This window comes from Pantherophis guttatus, chromosome 1 (assembly GCF_059756535.1).
Source record: "Pantherophis guttatus breed Tessera chromosome 1, ASM5975653v1, whole genome shotgun sequence".
Taxonomy (NCBI): domain Eukaryota; kingdom Metazoa; phylum Chordata; class Lepidosauria; order Squamata; family Colubridae; genus Pantherophis; species Pantherophis guttatus.
Window position 1 is genome coordinate 7,010,883 of NC_142063.1, and position 15,062 is coordinate 7,025,944.

At 41.7% G+C, this 15,062-nt stretch overlaps 1 long non-coding RNA gene across 1 annotated transcript; it reads left to right on the forward strand.

Annotated features, from left to right (window-relative positions):
- Positions 1–9,525: 9,525 nt before the first annotated feature.
- LOC148116293 (uncharacterized) lies at positions 9,526–10,613 on the forward strand. Its single transcript, XR_015733460.1, has 2 exons — positions 9,526–9,691; positions 10,421–10,613. It is a non-coding gene; the product is annotated as an uncharacterized LOC148116293 (long non-coding RNA).
- The last annotated feature ends 4,449 nt before the right edge of the window (positions 10,614–15,062 follow it).

Below are 15,062 nucleotides of genomic sequence, written 5' to 3' on the forward strand. Positions count from 1 at the left end.
TCCCCAAAAATTGCACAGCGGCCGGTTTCACTCCCTTTGTGCGTAGGACAATAGCAGAAAGGCAACACTCATATCTTCTCTGCAGGAGGGATAATGGTAGATGTCCCTGAAATTCTTAAATAGACTCTTGATTTCAGATGCAGCTCACTGTGAACCCTGCCCAGAAGACCAATATCCCAACAAGGACAACGACCAATGCATTGCCAAGAAGATCCACTTCCTTGCCTATGAGGACACCCTGGGCTACATCTTAGTTTTCCTTGCTCTTTTCCTCTCTGTGATTACATTTGCAGTCCTGCTTATTTTTTATAAACATCATGACACACCAGTTGTCAAGGCCAACAACCGAGATCTCACCTACATCCTCCTGGTCTCCCTCCTGCTCTGCTTCCTCTGCTCCTTTCTTTTCATTGGTCAACCAGGGAAGATCACCTGTCTCTTCCAACAATCTGCCTTTGCCATTCTCTTTTCTCTTGCAGTTTCCTCTGTGTTGGCAAAAACTGTCATGGTGGTTCTGGCCTTCATGGCCACCAAGCCAGGGAGCAAGACAAGGAAATTCTTAGGAAAACCACTGACCAACTCCATTGTCTTAGCCTGTCCCCTGATCCAAGCAGTCCTTTGTGCTACCTGGCTGGGAACCTTTCCCCGTTTCTCAACTTGGACTTCCACTCCTTGTTTGGAGAGATCATCTTGGAATGTAAGCAAGGCTCAGCTGTAATGTTTTGCGGTGTCCTCTCTTACCTAGGACTTTTGGCCCTTGTCAGTTTCATAGTGGCATTTCTAGCTAGGAAATTGCCTGATAGTTTTAATGAAGCCAAGTTCATTACTTTTAGCATGCTGATCTTTTGCAGTGTTTGGATCTCCTTTCTCCCTACCTACCTGAGCACCAAAGGGAAGTCCATGGTGGCTGTGGAGATCTTCTCCATTTTGGCCTCTGGAGCTGCTCTCTTGGCTTGTATCTTTTTCCCCAAATGCTACATTATTCTACTGAGGCCCAATCTGAATTGCAGAGAAAATATAGTAAGAAACAAGAGTATCTAACTAATGCAAGGATTAGCCTCATTTATATTTGTCTTGGTGGCAGGTTTAGAATGTGATAAGATTTCTAATAAATAATAACATGAAGGAGAAATTTGTCCATAAAGGAATTCCTTATCAAGTGCTGCAATTCATTATAGTATTCCTGTGGTCAATCTTTTGTTTTTCATGTTTTTAAAGTGTCCTTAGTGAGGTCCAGGGCTCTGTATGGAAGGAAAACCTGTTGTTAATGATGCATTTTTTATTTTGGATATTTCTAAGTTTGTATGGCAAAGGAAAAAAACCCAAAATTAGATACAAGCTACTGCAAGATGCTAAGGAAAAGGGGGGGTTGGGTTTTCCAGACCTGAAATTGTATTTTGAGGAATGTTGTCTGGCCTGGTTAAAAGAGTGGGTGAACCTCCAGAATAAGAGGCTACTTGAATTAGAGGGGCATGAATTAAGGTTTGGTTATTTATGGTATGATAAAGTTAAAGTTAATGTTGATTTTAATAATCACTTTGCGAGACGTGCCATACTAAGAGTTTGGAATAAATATAAAACAAGGTTCTATACGAAGTTTCCTCTTTGTATGTCCCCCCAAGAAGCTTTTTTAAGAAAAGAAATGGTGGTGAATCCCGACTGGACGTATGGTAAAATATTATCTTTCAACTCTGGTGAACCTAAATTAAAGTTGAGGGAAGAACTTGAATTAGAAGGTTATGTTTGCCATTGGTTTACATATCAAGAACTGAAAGAAAAGTTTAAATCAAATAAAAAGAGTTGTGGGTTTGATTTTGCTAAAAATGAATTGGAAATATTACTATGTGGTAGTGATTAACATATTATTGCTAAGATTTATAAAATGTTATTGAAATTGAATTTGGAAAGTGAACATGTAAAACATTGTATGATTCACTGGGTAAGGAATTTTGGATATAATGTGATGCTTGAACAATAGAAAATATGTGGATAAAAGGTTTAAAATTTACACTAGACTATAATGAAGATGATATATCGCTGGCATTTAACACCGGATAAGTTATCCAGAATGTATAAAGGTAGTTCAAATGAAAATTGGAAGTGTAAAAGAAAGAAGGAACTTTTTCCCATTTATGGTGGACATATGATAAAGCAAAGAAATTTTAGATTATAATTATAATACAGAATATTCTTCAAATGAAAATAAAAATCAAACCAGAAACTTTTCCTTTGAGTTTAATGGGAAAAGACTTGGAGAAAATTTTTGATCATATATATATATATATATATATATATACACATATTGACAGCAGCAAGACTATTATATGCACAGAAATAGAAGGACACTTAGATTCCCACTGTGGATGAATGGCTACATAAGCCATTGGAGTTACCCCTTAGAGAGGACAATTTACTGTTAAATAATTGGTAAATGAGAATAATAATGTAATAAACAGTTAAATAAGAAAATGTGGGATAGAGGATTAAGCACAAAAGATTCATAACCGATCAATACACTTTCTGTAATTATAATGGATGACAATTGTTTTATGTTTTAAGTTTTGTTTAAAAAAAAAAATTCAAAAAAAAAAAAAAGAAGCCGTTGGAGTTGGTAGAAGTGGCAAAATTGATCATTTTGGTTAAAGGAAAGAATATAAGTACCTTTCTTTCCACATGGAAACAGCTTCCGGATTTTGTGCTTGAAGTGAAAAAAAATGAAACTTTGATTTTGGCTTTTACCAATTAAATTGATATGTTTTTTTAGAAATGGTTCGCCTATATTATTATGGAAAAAGAAAAAGTTGTGGTTTGATATTAATGCTTTTTTTTACTGCAACAGAGGGAGTCGGAAGTCCATGTTTCTTCTTTTCTTTTCCCCAATTTCTCCTCACTTTCTCCCCGTTTCCCCCTCACACACAGTGTGTCTTCCTATTTACTTTTGCATTTTGTATTTTATTTTATAACCTAATAAAAAGCGTTAAACTGCAAAAAGATGTGTTTTATATTTCAAAGAGGATGCCATGGAGGACTTTCAATGTGACAACCCAAACCTTGAGTTGGACACGGATGCAAAGCAGAAACCAATGCAGCTTGTAAAACACGGCTATTCCATGTGACATTCTAGGGGGTAGATAAAATTGTCCACCCTGCTTCCTTCAGCACCAGCTGTAGCTTCCAAATGCTCTTCAAAGGAAGCCCTACGTAGAGCACATTGTGTGAATTCAAATGCAAGAGGACCAGGGCATGAGTGACTGAGAACAGGGAATCACGATCAGGGAACAGAGAAGCAGCTGGGACTCCCCTCCCCTCTCTGCCCCACCTGAACCCAGCTCCAGAGCTGACCCACATGCCATGCACTCATGTATTTCGGGGGCCCTGCAGCCAGGCCACTCCCGCTTAGCTTCCTGTCTTGCCTTGCAGCAGTGGCACCAGCAGCCAGGATCAGGAGGCAAGTAGGCCTGGGCATCCCCTCAGGGAAGTGGGGCTGGGCAGTAGAGTCCTGGTGCCCTGGGAATTCAAGTGTCGGGTACTTGCTGCCCAGGGCCCCAGGCAGCCCATGTCCTGCTGCAATCCAGGAAATGCCATGTGACCTAAGAGGATCGGTGAGGCTTTGCCAGTGGATCAGGGCCTGGCACCAACCCTGGTCCCACCCCCAACATGAGGGATGTTGAGCACCCATGCCCACACTGGCCATGCCCACCCAGGCAGCTGCCACTGAGTAAGAAGCGGTAGCATGAGAAGCGCCAGCGGTGATGAGGTGGCAGTGGAAAGGATGGGTGTGCTGGGGCTTCTGTCCCCCCCCCAGGAATGGGTCCACACCAGAAGCCTGCTCATGTGGGGAGACAGGGGACCCCCGGCTCGTCCATCCTTTCAGCCACCCCCCCCCCCATTTCCCCTGGGGGTGGCGGTTCTCGCGTTGCTGCAGAGGGCTTGCCGGGAAACCCAGCACCCAGTGGGGAGGAGCCCAGGCAAGGCTGCATGTTCGGAGCTTCCCCAGTTGGCACATGGCGGGGCCGAGAGCACTGCCGCCAGCCGGGGAACAGCTGTCTCGCCAGGGAACAGTTCAGTATCTGGTTGTCCTCCGGTAAGAGGTGCACCAGCCCCCTTGGAAAAGTGGAGAGTGCATGCACAGGAGGGTGCATGCACAGTGTGGGGCACATGCGTGGGGGGAGGGTCATGTGCACATGTGCAAATGGAGTGCAACGCCAAAAAGGTTTGCCATCACTGGCCTAGAGCAGGGGTGGGCAATTGTGGCTCTTTTACAACCTGTGGACTTCAACTCCCAGAATTCCTGACAGCCAAGCTGGCTCAGGAATTCTGGGAGTTGAAGTCCACAGGTCATAAAGGGGCCACATTTGCCCACCCCTGCACTAATGCAAAACCTTGATAGCACTGCTTGGTCAATCATTGGTTGAACTGAATATCATCAGCATATGATGATACCGGATCTCAAACTGAGAAGGCTGTTCAGATGCACCCTGAAAGTCAATGGATTTGGCTCAGTCTCTCTCCTGCGACCAACACCCAATGGAACCACCTTCAGATGAAGGAGAGACTCACATAACAGAATGCACCCATGCCGTTTACCCCAGTTTCTGATTTCATCCCCCTGTCAAGTCTTTGTTAAAACTGGTTATTCCATCCAAGCATTGGCATGACTGCTCACAGCTACAAGGGTACAACCGATTCTCATGTGCCACCAAACCACATTAGCACTCATACTAGCTGACCAACTATGGCACAGGCCAAACTCTCTCTGGTCAGTTTCATGGAGGTCTAATTCACAACTTCACCAACTTCCATCTGCTCTGTGCATTACAAGAAACACAAACATGTTTTTCCATCCTGGTGAATAAAAAATTATGGCTACTCGGGTAGAACAATTGCTTTTCTTTGCAATTATCTGAAGTACAGTAATTCTTAGTGTGTCCCCTGTGGATTTCTAGATACAGAAACTTCCAAGATAAAACCTGCTTTAAAAATATCTCTGAGTTCTCCAAATGGGGGACAGAACGTATCACCTTAGCCTGCCTTGCAAAGAACTCACTCCTGGGTTTGAAGAGACTCACATGCCTTTGTTTCCTCCATGGTCACAGCCCAAACACAGGTAAGAGGAAGCATTGTTGATATAAATTTGTCCTGGTGCCATCCAGGTGGCACAGGTGGTCTCTGATCTGCTAAAGTTCCAGTGAGATTTCAGGAGAAACCTTCAAATCAGTTTCTGCATAAACCTTGATTTCTGTTCTAGGAGGGAAGGTGAGAAGAATGACCGGGCAGGAGTCATGCTACTGTTGATGCTAATGCTTCTGCTGCTTTCCTGGCTCCAGGCTCCAACTACAGCAAAGAGGCTGCAAACCATGTGTGTGCTCTGGAATTATATTAAGTTGGATGAAAACTACTATAAGCCTGGTGATCTCATTATTGGTGGGAATTTGCCCTTGGGAGCCATTATAACGTCTCCTGTCCTTGACTTTAATGCTTTGGAGCTTGATTTAGTAAATGAGTAAGTTTCAGCTGAAGGGGATACATGCATATAAATCGTTTCTTTGCTTTACATTCAGGGAATTTTTTTAAAAAAATACTTCTAGTATTTGTACTATCCTGGTGTACTGCACATTTTATGCTTTTTTTGATAAATTAGCAAGGTCTTCAAATAGTCTGGAATTCTCAATCTCTTCATCAGAAAGATGTTAATCAACAAAAATGAAGAGGGAAGCAGTGCTGGCCTAGTGAAGAAGTCAAATTATAATATTAATCTGAACAGTAACTAGAGGTAGAAAATTCAAATAAAAGCTCAACACTCTTCAAGTGTTCAGGAGTTACAAAAAATCCCTCTTCATTTTGGAATCAGTATTGCTCATGTATTCAGTAAACCTATGAGGTTACCCCCACTCTAGTCCTGTTCTCAGCAATCTTTACCACACCTGAAGAAGCTGCTCCAAGAGAGACCTTAAATAGTAATGGTGAAAGTTGGAAAGGATTACAGCCACTGGAGCAAAGTGAATATATCTATAACTGTCTGGTTTGGTTCTGCAACCCAACAAGACAGACACAGACTTCAGAAGATAATTAGAACTGCAGAAAAACCATTGCTACCAAGCTGCCTTCCATTGAAGACCTGTATACTGCATGAGTCAAAAAGAGGGCTGTGAAAATATTGACAGACCCCTCGTATCCTGGACATAAACAGTTTCAACTCCTACCCTCAAAATGATGCTGTAGAGCACTGCACTCAGAACAACTAGACACAAGGACAGTTTTTCCCCGAATGCCATGTTATCAGAGCTTCATCACTTGAGACTATCACAAAGAGACTGTACTGCCATTTGTCAGGAATGGTGTAGGGTCTCCTGCTAGAGTGGGGTGGGGGGTTTGGACTAGATGACCTATAAGGTCCCTTCCCACTCTGTTAATCTGTTAAATCTGCCATCACCCTGCTAAACAAATAATTCCCTCAACACTGTCAAGCTATTCACTAAATCTGCATTACTATTAATCTTCTCATCATTCCTACCACCCATCTCCTCCCACTTATGACTGTATGACTGTAACCTTGTGGCCTTATGATTCATATTGACTGTTTCCTAATATGATTTGATTGCTAATTTGTACCCTATGACTATCATTAAGTGTTGTACCTTTTGATTCTTGAAGAATGTATATTTTCTTTTATGTACACTGACAGCGTATGCATCAGGACAAATTCCTTGTGTGTCCAATCACACTTGACCAATAAAGAATTCTAATCCTTTCTATTCTAATATGGCAGGGATGATAGAGAGTATAAAACAGTCCATGATATCTATGGAAAAGCTTGTCTCCTTTCTCACAAAATCACCCAGGTGATTTCAAGGAAAATCCTTTGAAAAAAACCCAAACCCAATGAAATTTGGGAGTTTCTGCCCCCAAAGTCCCTCCAAACAGTGAAGCAAATTCTACAGCCATGCACAAGCTTTCCTGTAATGTTCTCCAATGTTTTTCTCACTACAGATACACCACCAGTAACTACCAGCAGTTCCTTGCATTGATGTTTGCTGTTTCCGAGGTCAATAAGGATTTTCTTCTGCTCCCCAACATCACCCTTGGATTCCACATCTACTGCCATTTCCAGAGGGAGATATTTATTTCTTTAAACAGCCTCTCCATGCTCTCCTCACGAGGCCAAGTAGTTCCAGGGTACAAATGTAACCATCCGGACATACTGCTGTCCGTCATTGGGGGTCTCAGTGCCAAATTCTCAAGGCTGATGTCCTCCATCTTCAGCATCTTTAAGCTCCCACAGGTAAGAGAGCTCCACTAGATACAGTATGGAATAGACAAAGATCAAAAGCACACACAGAAGCCAAAGATGAAGCTAAAAGTATTTTTTTGTGGTGTGGGGGCATATAATGAGTTTGTGACTCTTAGATTATCCTTTATTAAAGGGTAGCCATCATTTTGGTGCCATTTATTCTCTGTATCAGCTTGTTGCTTTCTTCTCTTGTCTTCTGACAACCAATAAAAATGGCTAAAAAGGGAAGAAGATGAAGTTTGCCTGTCAAAGTGAGTCAGCCTGACTGGAGGCCATCATTCATACAATGATCATTACTAAAGTCAACAGAAAACTTTTACTTTGTCTTTGAAAAAAGAATCTCTTTTTCTCCAGCTCGGTGTTGGCTTTGAGTTCTCTCAGGGAGAGAGAAGAGTTTATCCTTCCTTCTTCCGGATTAATCCCAAGGAATCTCCTCAGTATGTGGGTTTAGTGCAGCTGCTCCTGTATTTCCAGTGGAACTGGGTTGGTCTTCTGGTCCCTGAAGATGACAGGGGAGAACATTTCGTCTCAACTCTGACACCAATGCTCCAGGAAAAGGAGATCTGCCTGGCCTTCACTGAAAGGTTGAAATTGGATGATATTCAAATCACTCTGAAGAAGTTAATTTTCAATTTCATTACCTGGTTTAAAACAGAAGTGTTTATTATATTTGCAGACTCAGCTGTTACTCTCAGTCTAGCAGGGACAATATATTATATGGAAAAATTTGAAAAGGTATCAATAAGGAAGGTTTGTATCCTCACTTCCCATTGGAAAATTGGTCAAAAAGAATCAGAACAAACATTGCGATATATATTTTTTTTTCATGGGGTCGTACATTTTAGGGACCACTCCAGGGATGTCTCTGAATTCAGCAACTTCCTCTTGTCCTTAGACCCCTTGAACCCCCAAGGAGATGTCTTTCTCCTTCTATGGTGGGAACAGGTCTTTGGCTGCAAGATCCATAAATCAGGAAAGATCCCTCCAAAGGGGGAAAAACAATGTACAGGAAAGGAGAATCTGCAGAATCTGCCCAATTACACTTTTGAAAAAAGAATGACAGGAGAAAGTTACAATATCTACAATGCTGTTTATGCTCTGGCACACACTTTGCATGCAATGTATGGATCCAGAGTTCAACCGACCACAATGAAGTTTGGAAAGAGGATCTCAGATGTCCAGTCATGGCAGGTAATTTCTGTGGCACTTAAATTGGAAGCTCCCCATATGAATCTCTTCAGTCCCTGATTAAATGTCTGTGTACTCCCATACCAATTCATCTGAGACTCTGTCCTTTTTTTTTTTAGTTTACCATTTGTTGTGGTACTCAGCTTGCTGTGTGAAAACAGCTTCTGATAAATAATGGATGGAAACTAACCAAGGAGAGAAGCAACCTAGAACTAAGGAGAAATTTCTTAAGGAACAGTTTCCTTTTAGAACTTGTGGGTGCCCCATTTCTGGAGTCATTTAAGGAGAGACAGGATAGCCCCTTGTCTAAAACTGTAGAGGGTCTGTTGCTTGAGCAGGGGGTTGGACTAGAAGACCTCCAATGTCCCTTCCAATACTGTGGTTCTGTTTCTATGACAACCACAGCACAAAGCAAGATTCAAAGTGATCCTAATGGGTTCCTGGTCTGAAATTCACCAGAATGTTCTGTATCAAAGGCTAAAATGTTGGACCTCTCTGAATAGTGACCAACCAGGTCAGATGCTTCCTTCCACATGGCCCAGTAGATCAAACCTGGTTCCTGCCTTCTGCTGCCTTTGACAATGAGCCAGAGAAAATCAGTGGAATTTTCCATGGTTCCGATAGAAATGATTTATTCATTTCAAACATTCATGTATCAGTTAAGAAGGCCTTTGGCCAAAGGAACTATTGGAAAGTGCAAGTAGCCAAGGATCACCAAAGGAAAATCCTAAAATTAAATTTAGATTGTGGAACTAAAATTCTTGTGTTTTGATGAAATTTCAGTTGGAGGTCATGCCCAGTGATAAAGGGGAAACTTTTAGTTTCAAAGTTAAATACACCTGATTCCTCAGATCGCCACCAAGAGATGGAACTAGCTTCTCAAATATAAACCCATCTTCTCAAGATGGCCATTATGTGATGATAGAAGCAATGATGTCTCATAGGAAGCTTTAGCCCCAATACTCCTATTTCTGAAGGTCTCCTTTTTTTCAGATTCTTCCCTATTTGAGGAATGTGCAGTTCAACAACAGTGCTGGAGAGGAAGTCTCCTTCTCAGAAGATGGACTGGGATCTGCTCGTTATGATCTTCTCAACTGGGTTTTCTTCCCCAATCAATCTTTTGTCCCCATGAAAGTTGGGCAAGTAAATCCTGAGGCTCCCCCAGGCCAGGATTTCACCTTTAACTCTGATGGAATTGTCTGGGCCACAAAGGTGAGCTGCACGGAAATATTATAAATTCAGGGAAAGATTCATTCTCTTCCTGAGATACAGAACATCTTTCTAACTTGAAAAATAATAAATTGTGTCAGAAATCATGGCAGTCATTTGGTGAAAAATCTGCTTTGCATTAAACACATTTGATTTGTGTCATTCCACAAAGGGTTAAGCTTGGGAACAACATCTGCTTGAAATGCAGGATGAAAGTTGTTGTAGCGCGGGAATAACGAGAGGCACAAGCAAGCTAGTGACAACAGCTCTTTAATTCAGGGTGAGACTTCAGCAAAGAACACAGGCAACAGCCCTCCTTATATACAGTTCTGAAATAACCATTAACCAATCACAAACATTCTACCATTCAAATCTCCTGCACAAAACGGATACATACATAACAAAAGTACAGCAAGCAACAGAGATTTCCATGAACTATTGATGCTCAGCAGTATCCTCATGGTTCTTTCTTTTATAATCACTGTAGTTCAGTCACAAGCCTTCCTCCACATGGATCTCAGTTCCAATATCCCATGTCCATGGAGGGATAAGGAATTCCACTGGCCTGAATTCCCCAGGAGCTGTTCCTGGTTTCTGATAGATGGTGGTAATGTATTTCTTTAGAAGAGAATCTTCACATAGAAGTAGGAACAAGAAAGGGAAATAGGAATGGGGGAAAGAATGAATGTAACATGTTCAATACTTAGGACAGCTCAAGTGTTTCTCTTTCAGAAGGAGCCCTTTGCCAGGTGTGGAAGGAAGAGGTGCCATGCAGGAGAGAGGAGAAGAGTTCCAGAGGGAAAGCCGGTTTGCTGCTACCACTGTGACGCTTGTCCAGAAGGGACTGTTTCTAATCAGACAGGTAGAGCAGACATCAAATCTAAATCTTCCAAAATCAAGGAAGACATTAAATCACTAAATCAATTGTTTTTGTTATTGTCATTTCTGATGAGATTGACATCCACTCCTACTTTTCAGCAGAACCTTTCAGTAATCTGCCCTGGCCACAGAGGACACCTTTCCTAATCCTCAGCAATCTCTTGTAGAAGAAATTTAGGCACAATTTGTGAATCCCCAACATGCATTTCTACTCCTAATCTAATAACCAACGTGTAAAACCAGCTTCCAATCTTTTCCTGAAGAAGTGGTGTGTGTAGTTAAGCTTTATCATTTAGAGTGTGATTCTTTTGGCAGCCCCATCAACCTCTGAGGAAATAGACCTGCCAGAGAAAGGGGAGATCCATCTATTTATGTCTCTTTGGTAGATCAGGAGGGAGACAAAAAAAAAAAGAGACAGACTGAATGAACACATTTGAAGTACCAAGCAGAGAGGTTAAGGCTATCAGGTTAAGGGAGAAGGTACACACCAGCAAAACAGCAGAACTCACTGATAACAGATCTGCCATTCTTCTGTGGGTTCCATTATAAAATGGGAGAAAAAAATCTCAATCTCAATCTCAAACTGAAAGCCATATTACTCTTGGAATTGCACAGTTAATGGACAGCTGGAACTGAGTAAATCCTTGTCTCTGGCTAATCTATCCCCAGGATCATCATAAATGAAGAATGATTGGCTCTTTTTGCAGTCCCATAAATTGCAGTGGTGTAGTTCAGTATTCCCTTGGTGGGTAGGTCACCAGCAGAAAGGCAACACTCATAGCAGGAGGGATAATGGTAGATGCCTCTGAAAGAGCCTGTAGTACAGTGGACTAAAGCACTGTAATTAACATCTGCTGCTTGCAATTACTGCAAGTTCAAATCTCACCAGGCTCAAGGTTGACTCAGCATTCCATCCTTTCAAAGATAGGTAAAAATAAGCTGACTTTGAATAAATATACAAAAGTATGAAGGCTATTGCTTAACGCATTGTAAACCGCCCTGAGTCTCCGGAGAAGGGCGGCATATAAATTAAACAAAAAAAAATTCTTAAATAGACTCTTGATTTCAGATGCAGCTCACTGTGATCCCTGCCCAGAAGACCAATTTCCCAACAAAGACAGGGTCCACTGCATTACCAAGAAGATCCACTTCCTTGCCTATCAAGAAACCCTGGGATACATTTTAGTTTTTCTCACGCTTTTCCTCTCTGGGATCACTTCTGCAGTCCTGGTGATTTTCTATAAATATCATGACACACCAATTGTCAAGGCCAACAACCGAGATCTCACCTACATCCTCCTGGTCTCCCTCCTGCTCTGCTTCCTCTGCTCCTTCCTTTTCATTGGTCAACCAGGAAAGATCACCTGTCTCTTCCAACAATCTGCCTTTGCCATCGTCTTTTCCCTTGCAGTTTCCACTATTTTGGCAAAGACTGTCATGGTGGTTCTGGCCTTCATGGCCACCAAGCCAGGGAACAAGACAAGGAAACTCTTAGGAAAACCACTGACCAACTCCATTGTCATAGCCTGTCCCCTGATCCAAGCAGTCCTTTGTGCCACCTGGCTGGTAACCTCCCCTCCGTTTCCCAACTTGGACTTCCACTCCTTGTTTGGAGAGACCATCTTGGAATGTAAAGAAGGCTCAGCTCTAATGTTTTACGGTGTCCTCTCTTACCTAGGACTTTTGGCCCTTGTCAGTTTCACAGTGGCATTTCTAGCTAGGAAATTGCCTGATAGTTTTAACGAAGCCAAGTTCATTACTTTTAGCATGCTGGTCTTTTGCAGTGTTTGGATCTCCTTCCTCCCCACCTACTTGAGCACCAAAGGGAAGTCCATGGTGGCTGTGGAGATCTTCTCCATTTTGGCCTCTGGAGCTGCTCTCTTGGCTTGTATCTTTTTCCCCAAATGCTACATTATTCTGCTGAGACCCAATCTGAATTGCAGAGAAAATATAGTAAGAAACAAGAATTTGTAACTAATGCAAGAAGCGGTCTCATTTATATTTGTCTTTGAGGGATGTGTAGAATGTGATTTTTTTAAAAAATTAAAATATGTTGAGAAGGAGGAGGAACTTGTCCATTAAAGAATTCCTTATCAAGTTCTGCAACTGGTTACAATTTACCTGTGGTCAGCAACTATCATCTAGTCTTTGTTTATCGTGCTTTCAAAATGTGCTCAGTGATGTTCAGTGCCCTGATTTGAAATCTTGTTTATTAAGATGTGTTTATTATTACAATAAATTTTCTCATTTTATTCCTTTTAATTTAGTTCATCTTTAAAGTTAATATTTTAAATGGATGGGTTCAATATTAGTGTTGCTAAGTAAACATGGTTGTTTCTTTAGATATTTGAGGCTTTATAGAATTCCCTACACCATTCAATTCTTTTTGAAGTGGTAAAGTTTAAATCCTGTTCGCATCCAGGTCTGCTGTACTTCCTCATCAAGGTCAGGCAGAATTTGCCTTAGATCAGGGGTGTCAAATTCATGTCGTCACATCAGTATCACATCATGTATCGGGACTTTTCCTCCTTTGCTAAACCGAGCACGGGTGTGGCCAGTGTGTGACGCATCTGGCCCACAGACCAGGAGTTTAGTGCCTTACATGAATGAGCAAAGTATGTTATAACTGTATGCAGTATGTTAATCATTTCTTGTGACATGTCAGTTTTTTTACTTTCTTGATAACCATGATGCTCTATGAGACCTGTGTATAAAGAGCTTCTAGACAGGAATAATTCAACCCATGCCTAGGATTGCAATCAAATGTTCTTAATGAATATATGTTCCCAATAAGATCATCCAGGGCATGAGCGTCATCCCAGCTTCCTAACTAAAGTCAGGAGCCATTTGCCAATCACACAGTCCTGTGACATGTAGTTATTTAAGGTGATAACCAGCACCTTGAATGGGGCCTTGGAGGCACCTGGGAGCCATGATAGCTCATGGAACAAAAGTATATCCTGGGTGAATCTAAAAATGTCTGATATTGTGAGCCCCACTTCATTTTGGACCAGCTATAGTTTTCAAGGGGTCTTCAAGGGTAACTCCAAGGGGAGAACATTGCAGTAGTCCAGATGGGAAGTGAACAAGGTATGACTGAGTTGGAGCAGGACCACCAACTCTGGTTAGTGCACAATTGGTATGTTGATTATAACATCTCCATTTCCATCAGATGGCATGTGAGGAACAGAAACATAGGAAAAATGTGTGGAAATTGGCCCAAATTGGCAAACTTGAAATCTCTGGTTTTCAAAAAAAAAAAAAAAAAAACTTTATCAAAATTCCTATGGCAACGTAACTAATATGTTTTTTTTATTACGAGAATATTTTTTTTGATGAAGATAGTAACAGTAGAAGGGTGGAGAAATAACAAGAGATTTGTTAATTACAAATATGTATGCTTACATCATCTATTACTTATGCATATATGATCTTCTCCTATCTAAAATGGAAAAGTCTGAGTGCATCCTTTGGTCTTCAAGAGTTTCTGCTATTAATTTCCAGACAGGATTTATCCAGCTTGCACCCTTAACAATAAAAACTACTGTGGGACGTGATTATTGGTTTACGGTGCTGCATTTCATCCTACTGTTTTTTTGGGAGGGAGGGGGCCTGAAGGATTAAGCAGTTGTCATAGCCCCACAAGCATTACAAATAGTCCTTATTGAGCAATGATGATGAAAAAGTAACTTTGCAACCTATCCACATTGACAACATTCACAGGTATGTAAAGCATACAAAAACTCAAGGCATAATTGTTGCAACAGTTTCACTTAGCAAACACTCCTGGAATGATTTTTGGAAACAGCCACCAGCAAACTCCATTCAATTGTGATCAGCTGGAAAATGGTGGCCACTTCTGTAATTCTGCAATGCAGCCATGTGACCAAGTGACCCATTCTGCTGCCCTCATGCGGTCTATGCAGCGTTGCAGAAATTGCTCACGCTGGGTGGAGTTTCAGGTGGGTGTCAATATCAGTGATTTTTGGCCTATGGCAGTGGTTCTCAGCATGTGGTCCGCTGACCCTGGGGTGCCATAACATCATAAAAAGGGGTCTATGAAGGCTTGAAGAAATGTTATGATTTAAATCTTGACTTAAGTGTTGGAGAGTGGTAGCCATGGTCCATGGTCACAAGAGATATTTGAAGGGGGCCCCGTAGTAACGACAATGTTGAGAATCACTGGCTTCTTAGCTTGGTATTTTGCTGGGGTTGAGTTAGTGAAGTATTTAAGCATTGATTAGGCTCATTGTTTAGGCTAACCCCACAGTCAACTGTGAAATGCCTTCCAGAGCCCCAGGCATTGAGGTTGCTCTGCAGCAGGAAGGTTGGTACAGTGGCAATGATCCCAACTGGTCCTCTGAATGAATCTTCAAGAAAGGAAATTCAGACCTGCCAATTTGGGGAGCAGCACCCCAAAAGACCAAAAGAGACACCCAGATGATAATTGCTACCCTTAGGCTACAGCAACAGAAATTTGCAAGTCTTGCCAAAA